This window comes from Scyliorhinus torazame, chromosome 5 (genome assembly GCF_047496885.1).
Source record: "Scyliorhinus torazame isolate Kashiwa2021f chromosome 5, sScyTor2.1, whole genome shotgun sequence".
Classification (NCBI taxonomy): domain Eukaryota; kingdom Metazoa; phylum Chordata; class Chondrichthyes; order Carcharhiniformes; family Scyliorhinidae; genus Scyliorhinus; species Scyliorhinus torazame.
In genome coordinates, this window is record NC_092711.1 from 121,252,861 (window position 1) to 121,261,686 (window position 8,826).

An 8,826-nucleotide genomic window follows, 5' to 3' on the forward strand; every position below is an offset into this window, starting at 1 on the left:
GAACTCCCATGTTTGAATCCCTTCAATCAGGTCTCCGCCTTGTCACAGTGAAATACAAGAGACAAACAGAATCTTACTCGGAGAGAAAGACGGACAATCTGGGAGCTTTGATCCAACACTGATATGTTCATAAGATCAGAAGCAAGGGTAGCAGCACAGTTATTAGCGAGAGACAAAAATACGTGTTGGAGACGGACAGACAACTAATCAACACTAATCACAACACCTGGACCCATACACCCGAGACGGGAAGGAGAATTGGAATCTGGAAGAACTCAAAGACTCCAGACACAACAGGTGGAATATCTGAGGGGACAACGGGTAGAACCAAGGAAGTTCTACCTGTTCCCTAAAATACCCAAACACCTGACCAGGGAAATACCTCCAGACATACACATCAGACTGTGAGAGAGAAAATCCTACAAAGTCGCTGAAACATCAACACACTGCTCCTAGTAGTTGATGGTACAGTGGTTCAATAAATATAATTAGTGGATGAGAAATGTGTAATGTAGAGTAAAAACAGAAAATGTGAGATTAACTCAACAGTTCTGGCAGCATCATCGAATCCCTACAGTGCAGAAGGAGGCCATTCGGCCCATTGGGTTTTTAGGGCACCGCCCTACAAAAGAGCACCCCACCCAGGCGCACTTCTCCTGCCCTCTTCCCGTAACCCCATTTCACCTTTGCACACTAAGGGACAATTTAGCATAATCAATCCACCAAACCTGCACATGAGAGAAAACTGCAGCACCCGGAGATTCCTGGTTCGGCTCCTGGCTGGCTCGGACTTCAATGTTATGGCGTCCGGTTTAGCTCAGTGGGTGGGACAGCTGATTCTTGGGGCAGAGCAAAGTGAGCAGGGCACCATCAATTCTCGTATCGGCTGTGGTTATTCATGAAAGCCCTGCCTTCTCAATTTCACTTCCACTTCAAGCAAAACATAACTTATATGAAGTTGAGGAGACGTTCGATATCTGATGGTTTTATAAGTTGAGACATCGGTTTTAAATAAACGGCTGGCCTCTCAGCTGAACCATGAGGACCTGCAGCAACACAGTCAGGTTGAACATTGCACATGTCCAGTGATTGCTGCACTGCCAGCGGTTACTGTAGTGTGGTGGTTATCACAATCGCCTAACACGTGAAAGGTCCCCGGTTTGAAACCGGGCAGAAACATCAAGTGCTTCTCATGTTGTGTGAGGAATGTTTGCACAAAATACGTTTGTTCTCCAATCTCGTATGTTCGAGGAAAATGAGATTTAGTCTCACATAAGACATTAAAATTCATCAACCAAGTCAAAAGTATTGAATTTTCAAGACGCAAGGAGAAGAAAAACATTTCCTATTTTGGCACAGGTCGGATATTAGCAGTTTGTTCATCCATTACAGAATTAGAACATAGAACATTACAGCGCAGTACAGGCCCTTCGGCCCTCGATGTTGTACCGACCTGTGAACCCACTCTAAAGCCATTCTACACTATTCACTTATCGTCCATATGTCTACCCAATGACCATTTGAATGCCTTTAATGTTGGTGAGCCCACTACTGTTGAAGGCAGGGCATTCCACGCCCTTGCTACTCTCTGAGTAAAGAACCTACCTCTGACATCTGTCCTATATCTATCTCCCCTCAATTTAAAGCTATGTCTCCTCGTGGTAGACATCACCATCTGAGGAAAAAGGCTCTCACTGTCCACCCTATCTAATCTTCTGATCATCGTGTATGCCTCAATTAAGTCACCTCTTAACCTTCTTTTCTTTAACGAAAACAGCCTCAAGTCCCTCAGCCTTCCCTCATAAGATCTTCCCTCCATATCAGGCAACATTCTGGTAAATCTACTCTGCACCCTTTCCAATGCTTCCACATCCTTCCTATAATGCGGCGACCAGAATTGCACGCAATACTCCAATTGCGGCCGCACCAGAGTTTTGTACAGCTGCAACATGAACTCATGGCTCCGAAACTCAATCCCTCTACCAATAAAAGCTAACATACCGTACATCTTCTTAACAACCCTCTCAACCTGGGTAGCAACTTTCAGGGATCTATGTACATGGACACAGAGATCTCTCCGCTCATCCACACAACCAAGAATCTTACCATTAGCCCAGTACTCTGTCTTCCTGTTCTTCCTTCCGAAATGAATCACCTCACACATTTCTGCATTAAACTCCATTTGCCACCTCTCAGCCCAGCTCTGCAGCTTATCTATGTCCCTTTGTAACCTGTAACATCCTTCCGCACTGTCCACAACTCCACCAACTTTAGTGTCTTCTGCAAATTTACTCACCCATCCTTCTACGCCCTCCTCCAGGTCATTTATAAAAATGACAAACAGCAGTGGCCCCAAAACAGATCCTTGTGGTACACCACTAGTAACTGGACTCCAGTCTCAACATTTCCCATCAACCATCACCCTTTGTCTTCTTCCAGCTAGCCAATTTCTGATCCAAACTGCTAAATCACCCTGAATCCCATGCCTCCATATTTTCTGCAATAGCTTACCGTGGGGAACCTTATCAAGCGGTTTACTGAAATCCATATACACCACATCAACTGCTTTACCCTCATCCACCTGTTTGGTCACCTTCTCGAAGAACTTAACAAGGTTTGTGAGGCACGACCTACCCTTCACAAAACCGAGTTGACTATCTCTAATCAAACTATTCCTTTCCAGATTATTATACATCTTATATCTTATAAACCTTTACAAGACTTTGCCCACAACAGAAGTAAGGCTCACTGGTCTATAGTTGTCGGGGTTGTCTCTACTCCCCTTCTTGAACAAGGGGACAACATTTGCTATCCTCCAGTCTTCTGGCACTATTCCTGTAGACAAAGATGACTTGAAGATCAAAGCCAAAGGTTGAGCAATCTCCTCCCTAGCTTCCCAGAGAATCCTGCGATAAATACCATCCGGCCCAGGGGACTTATCTATTTTCACACTTTCCAGAATTGCTAACACCTCCTCCTTATGAACCTCAAGCCCTTCTAGTCTAGTAGCCTGTATCTCAGTATTCTCCTCGAAAACATTGTCCTTTTCCTGTGTGAATACTGACGAAAAGTATTCATTTAGCACCTCTCCTATCTCCTCGGACTCCACGCACAACTTTCCACTACTGTCCTTGACTGGCCCTACTCTTACCCTCGTCATTCTTTTATTCCTGACACATCTATAGAAAGCTTTAGGGTTATCCTTGATCCTACCTGCCAAAGACCTCTCATGTCCCCTTCTGGCTCTTCTTAGCTCTCTCTTTAGGTCCTTCCTAGCTAACTTGTAACTCTCGAGTGCCCTAACTGAACCTTCACGTCTCATCTTTACATAAGCCTCCTTCTTCCTCGTGACAAGTGTTTCAACTGCTTTAGTAAACCATGGTTCCCTCGCTCGACCTGACAGGTATATACTTATCAAGGTCACGCAGTAGCTGTTCCTTGAACAAGCTCCACATTTCCATTGTGCCCATCCCCTGCAGTTTTCCTCTCCATTTGATGCATCCTACGTCTTGCCTCATCGCATCATAATTGACTATCCCCCAGATATAACTCGTGCCCTGCAGTATATACCTATCCCTTTCCATCACTAAAGTAAACGTAATCGAATTGTGGTCACTATCACCAAAGTGCGCACCTACCTTCAAACCTAACACCTGTCCTGGTTCATTACCCAGTACCAAATCCAATACGGTCTTGCCTCTCGTTGGCCTATCGACATACTGCATCAGGAAACCCTCCTGCACACATTGGACAAAAACGGACCCATCTAAAGTACTCGAACTATAGTGTTTCCAGTCAATATTTGAAAAGTTCTTTACTTTTGTTCCTATCCAGAATCATCTTTGCAATCTTTTCCTGTACATCTCTGGAACTTTTCGGAGGCCTATAGAAAACCCCTAACAGGGTGACCTCACTTTTCCTGTTTCAAACCTCAGCCCATACTACCTCAGTAGATGAGTCCTCATCAAATGTCCTTTCTGCCACCGTTATACTGCCCTTGATTAACAATGCTACCCATCCCCCTCTTTTACCACCTTCCCTGAGCTTACTGAAATATCTAAACCCCGGCACCTGCAACAACCATTCCTGTCCCTGCTCTATCCATGTCTCCGAGATGGCCACAACATCGAAGTCCCAGGTACCACCCAATGCCGCACGTTCACCCACCTTATTCCGGATGCTCCTTGCATTGAAGTAGACACACTTTAAACCACCTTCCTCCCTGCCGGTACACTCCCACAACTTTGAAACAAACAAAGAACAAAGAACAAAGAAATGTACAGCACAGGAACAGGCCCTTCGGCCCTCCAAGCCCGTGCCGACCATACTGCCCGACTAAACTACAATCTTCTACACTTCCTGGGTCCGTATCCTTCTATTCCCATCCTATTCATATATTTGTCAAGATGCCCCTTAAATGTCCCTATCGTCCCTGCCTCCACTACCTCCTCCGGTAGTGAGTTCCAGGCACCCACTACCCTCTGCGTAAAAAACTTGCCTCGTACATCTACTCTAAACTTTGCCCCTCTCACCTTAAACCTATGCCCCCTAGTAATTGACCCCTCTACCCTGGGGAAAAGCCTCTGACTATCCACTCTGTCTATGCCCCTCATAATTTTGTATACCTCTATCAGGTCGCCCCTCAACCTCCTTCGTTCCAGTGAGAACAAACCGAGTTTATTCAATCGCTCCTCATAGCTTATGCCCTCCATACCAGGCAACATTCTGGTAAATCTCTTCTGCACCCTCTCTAAAGCCTCCACATCCTTCTGGTAGTGTGGCGACCAGAATTGAACACTATACTCCAAGTGTGGCCTAACTAAGGTTCTATACAGCTGCAACATGACTTGCCAATTCTTATACTCAATGCCCCGGCCAATGAAGGCAAGCATGCCGTATGCCTTCTTGACTACCTTCTCCACCTGTGTAGCCCCTTTCAGTGATCTGTGGACCTGTACTCCTAGATCTCTTTGACTTTCAATACTCTTGAGGGTTCTACCATTCACTGTATATTCCCTACCTGCATTAGCCCTTCCAAAATGCATTACCTCACATTTGTCCAGGTTAAACTCCATCTGCCATCTCTCCGCCCAAGTCTCCAGACAATCTAAATCCTGCTGTATCCTCAGACAGTCCTCATCGCTATCCGCAATTCCACCAACCTTTGTGTCGTCTGCAAACTTACTAATCAGACCAGTTACATTTTCCTCCAAATCATTTATATATACTACAAAGAGCAAAGGTCCCAGCACTGATCCCTGTGGAACACCACTGGTCACAGCCCTCCAATTAGAAAAGCATCCCTCCATTGCTACCCTCTGCCTTCTATGGCCTAGCCAGTTCTGTATCCACCTTGCCAGTTCACCCCTGATCCCGTGTGACTTCACCTTTTGTACTAGTCTACCATGAGGGACCTTGTCAAAGGCCTTACTGAAGTCCATATAGACAACATCTACTGCCCTACCTGCATCAATCATCTTAGTGACCTCCTCGAAAAACTCGATCAAGTTAGTGAGACACGACCTCCCCTTCACAAAACCGTGCTGCCTCTCACTAATACGTCCATTTGCTTCCAAATGGGAGTAGATCCTGTCTCGAAGAATTCTCTCCAGTAATTTCCCTACCACTGAAGTAAGGCTCACCGGCCTGTAGTTCCCGGGATTATCCCTGCCACCCTTCTTAAACAGAGGAACAACATTGGCTATTCTCCAGTCCTCCGGGACATCCCCTGAAGACAGCGAGGATCCAAAGATTTCTGTCAAGGCCTCAGCAATTTCCTCTCCAGCCTCCTTCAGTATTCTGGGGTAGATCCCATCCGGCCCTGGGGACTTATCTGCCTTAATATTTTTTAAGACACCCAACACCTCGTCTTTTTGGATCACAATGTGACCCAGGCTATCTACACCCCCTTCTCCAGACTCAACATCTACCAATTCCTTCTCTTTGGTGAATACTGATGCAAAGTATTCATTTAGTACCTCGCCCATTTCCTCTGGCTCCACACATAGATTCCCTTGCCTATCCTTCAGTGGGCCAACCCTTTCCCTGGCTACCCTCTTGCTTTTTATGTAAGTGTAAACCTTACTCATGACCTCACTACTCTCAACCTCCTGTATACTGGAGCTACAATTCAGGTTCCCAATCCCCTGCTCATCTAGTTAAAACCCTCCCGAAAAGCATTAGCAAATATTTAACCCCCCCCCCCCAGGATATTGGAACCCCTCTGGTCCAGGTGTAGACCATCCCATTTGTAGAGGTACCACCTACCCCAGAATGTGCCCAATTATCCAGGAATCTGAAACTCTCCCTCCTGCACCATCCCTGTAGCCATGTGTTCAATTCCTCTCTCTCCCTATTCCGCGTCTCGCTAGCACGTGGCGCGGGTAACAACCCAGAGATAATAGCTCTGTTTGTCCTAGATCTAAGTTTCCACCCTAGCTCCCGGAATTCCTGCCTTACATTCCTATCCCTGTTCCTACCTATGTCGTTGGTACCTATGTGGACCACGACTTGGGGCTTCTCCCCCTCCCCCTTGAGGATCCCGAAAACACGATCCGAGACACAGCGGCCCTGGCACCTTGGAGGCAACACACCAACCGCGAGTCTCTCTCATTCCCACAGAATCTCCTATCTATCCACCAAACAATGGCGTCTCCATAGGTTTCAATAGGTTTACAGATGCAGATGAACATATTTAATCATTATTTCAAACGCGTTTAAATGGGCAGTAAAAGTAACTTACTGCGGATGCTTCATTCTGAAACAAAAACAGAACATACTGGACAATGTCAGCAGGACTGACAGCCTCTGTGGAGCGAGATGGCAGCGGTCGTTCCGAGCCTGCGTGACTCTTTGTCAAAGCTGGAGAACTGGAAATGGGGTCAGATTCAGACTAATGTGGATGGGGCGGGGTTGGCGTGCCCTATTGGGCCTCGATAGAGTGGTCAGCAATAGGTGGAAAATGACGAAAATGTCTCGGACAGAAAGAAAAAGGGAACGTAAAGGCTAATCAAGGCTAACAAAGGTGCTGATAGTGGCGCCTCAAGAGATCAGAATGTGTTAATAGCAGAACAAAGTAAGCAGTGTGTCAGCGAACAATTGGCGACAGGGATCAGATTGCTCAATTAGGATGGTATGGGCTGGGGGAGGGGGGCAATGCTGAGGGTAAAACATATCAATGGAAGGAATGAAAATGACTTGATGGAAATAAACAGATGGTGGAGGGAGAAGAGAGATTACACAGTCTGATGTTGTTGAACTGAATAAAATGAAACATAAAGAGAGCTGCCTGAATCAACTGGAATTAGTCAATAGAGGGAAGAGAATGTCATACCCCTAGACCAACGAGCCCCGGGAAAGTAACAGAAGCACGCTGTTATTGCCATCGAAAGTCGATCTAACATCTGCGGAAAATACTGGAACAACTCAGCGAGTCAGGCGGGATTTGCCGACAGGACAACAAAGCTCGTCTTTCACCATCACCTTTCATTAAAACCGGGACGGGTTCGAAATGTCGGACGTTTTCACCAAGTCAAATCCTGGTGGGAGCAAACAGAACAACAGGAAAGCGCTCTGACAGGGTGCAAGTCAGGAGAGATTAAATGAGAAAAGGCCTAGAGTTCCCTGGCCACAGAGTGAGGTGAGAATCGAATGAGAGAATAATTACACCACAGTATGAGGCCATTCCAGCCGCTGTGTCTGTGCCAGCTCTCAACAACTACCGCCCGGATACAAAGAAGAAGTGGAAACAAGATTCAAACCCAAATCTGCGATGGAAGGACACACAGAATGGGGGCAGCATTTACAGTGTGAGACTGTTGCACACACTATGAGTGTGAAAGCTGTATTGAGCCCAGTGGAAAGATGCGCTGCTGTTCCTCGAGTGTTTGTTGAGCTTCTTTGGAACATTTCAGGAGGCCGAGGTCCGGGAGGTCAGCGTTAAGATGCAGCTCTCCAGTCAGTTCAATTCTCCACTTTGGCTCTGTGGATTAGATGGGTCACGACCCTGTGAAGTTAACGCAGATCATGTTAAGTTCGATCTAATTTCTACATCTCGTGGTTTTATATGTTGAAACATCTGTTTTTGAAAGAAACAGCAGTCGTCTTGTTATAAGTGGCCTGGCCTCTCAGCCTCACCACGCGAATCTGCAGCAACACAGTGAAGTTGCACATTGTACACGTCCGTTGATTGCCAGCTGTTTCTGTAGTGTAGTGGTTTTCACATTCGCCTAACACGCGAAAGGTCCCCGGTTCGAAACCGGGCAGAAACATCTTGTACTTCCAGTTTAGTCTGTTGCCTCAATCTCGTAACTGGTCTTCATCAATGAGGAATTGCAAACTGTATGGGCCAGTGGCGCAATGGATAACGCGTCTGACTACGAATCAGGAGATTCCAGGTTCGACTCCTGGCTGGCTCGGAATTCGGACTTTTGGCGTGCGCTTTAACTCAGTTGGTCGGACAGCTGATTCTTGATGCAGAGCAAAGTGAGCAGAACATCTTCAATTCTCGTATAGGTTGTGGTCATTTTCGAAAGCCCTGCCTTTTCAATTTAACTTCCACTTCAAGCAAAACATAACTTATCTTCAGGTCTGTAAAGTTCGATTCCTGATTGTTTTATAAGTTGAGACATCGGTTTTAAAGAAACGGCTGTCTTCTTGTAATAAGTGACATGGCCTCTCAGACGAACCATGAGAAGCTGCAGCAACACAGTGAGGTTCAACATTGCACAAGTCCATTGATTACTGCACCGCCAGCGGTTTCTGTAGTGTAGTGGTTAGCACATTCCCCCAACATGCGAAAGGTCCCCGGGGCCATACCGGGTAGAA

The 8,826-nt window shown here is 46.4% G+C and overlaps 2 non-coding genes across 2 annotated transcripts; both read left to right on the plus strand.

Annotated features, from left to right (window-relative positions):
• The first annotated feature begins 8,197 nt into the window (after positions 1–8,197).
• On the plus strand, positions 8,198–8,270 carry trnav-aac (transfer RNA valine (anticodon AAC)). Its single transcript has one exon. It is a non-coding gene; the product is annotated as a tRNA-Val (tRNA).
• Positions 8,271–8,344: 74 nt separating this feature from the next.
• Positions 8,345–8,417, plus strand: trnar-acg (transfer RNA arginine (anticodon ACG)). Its single transcript has one exon. It is a non-coding gene; the product is annotated as a tRNA-Arg (tRNA).
• The last annotated feature ends 409 nt before the right edge of the window (positions 8,418–8,826 follow it).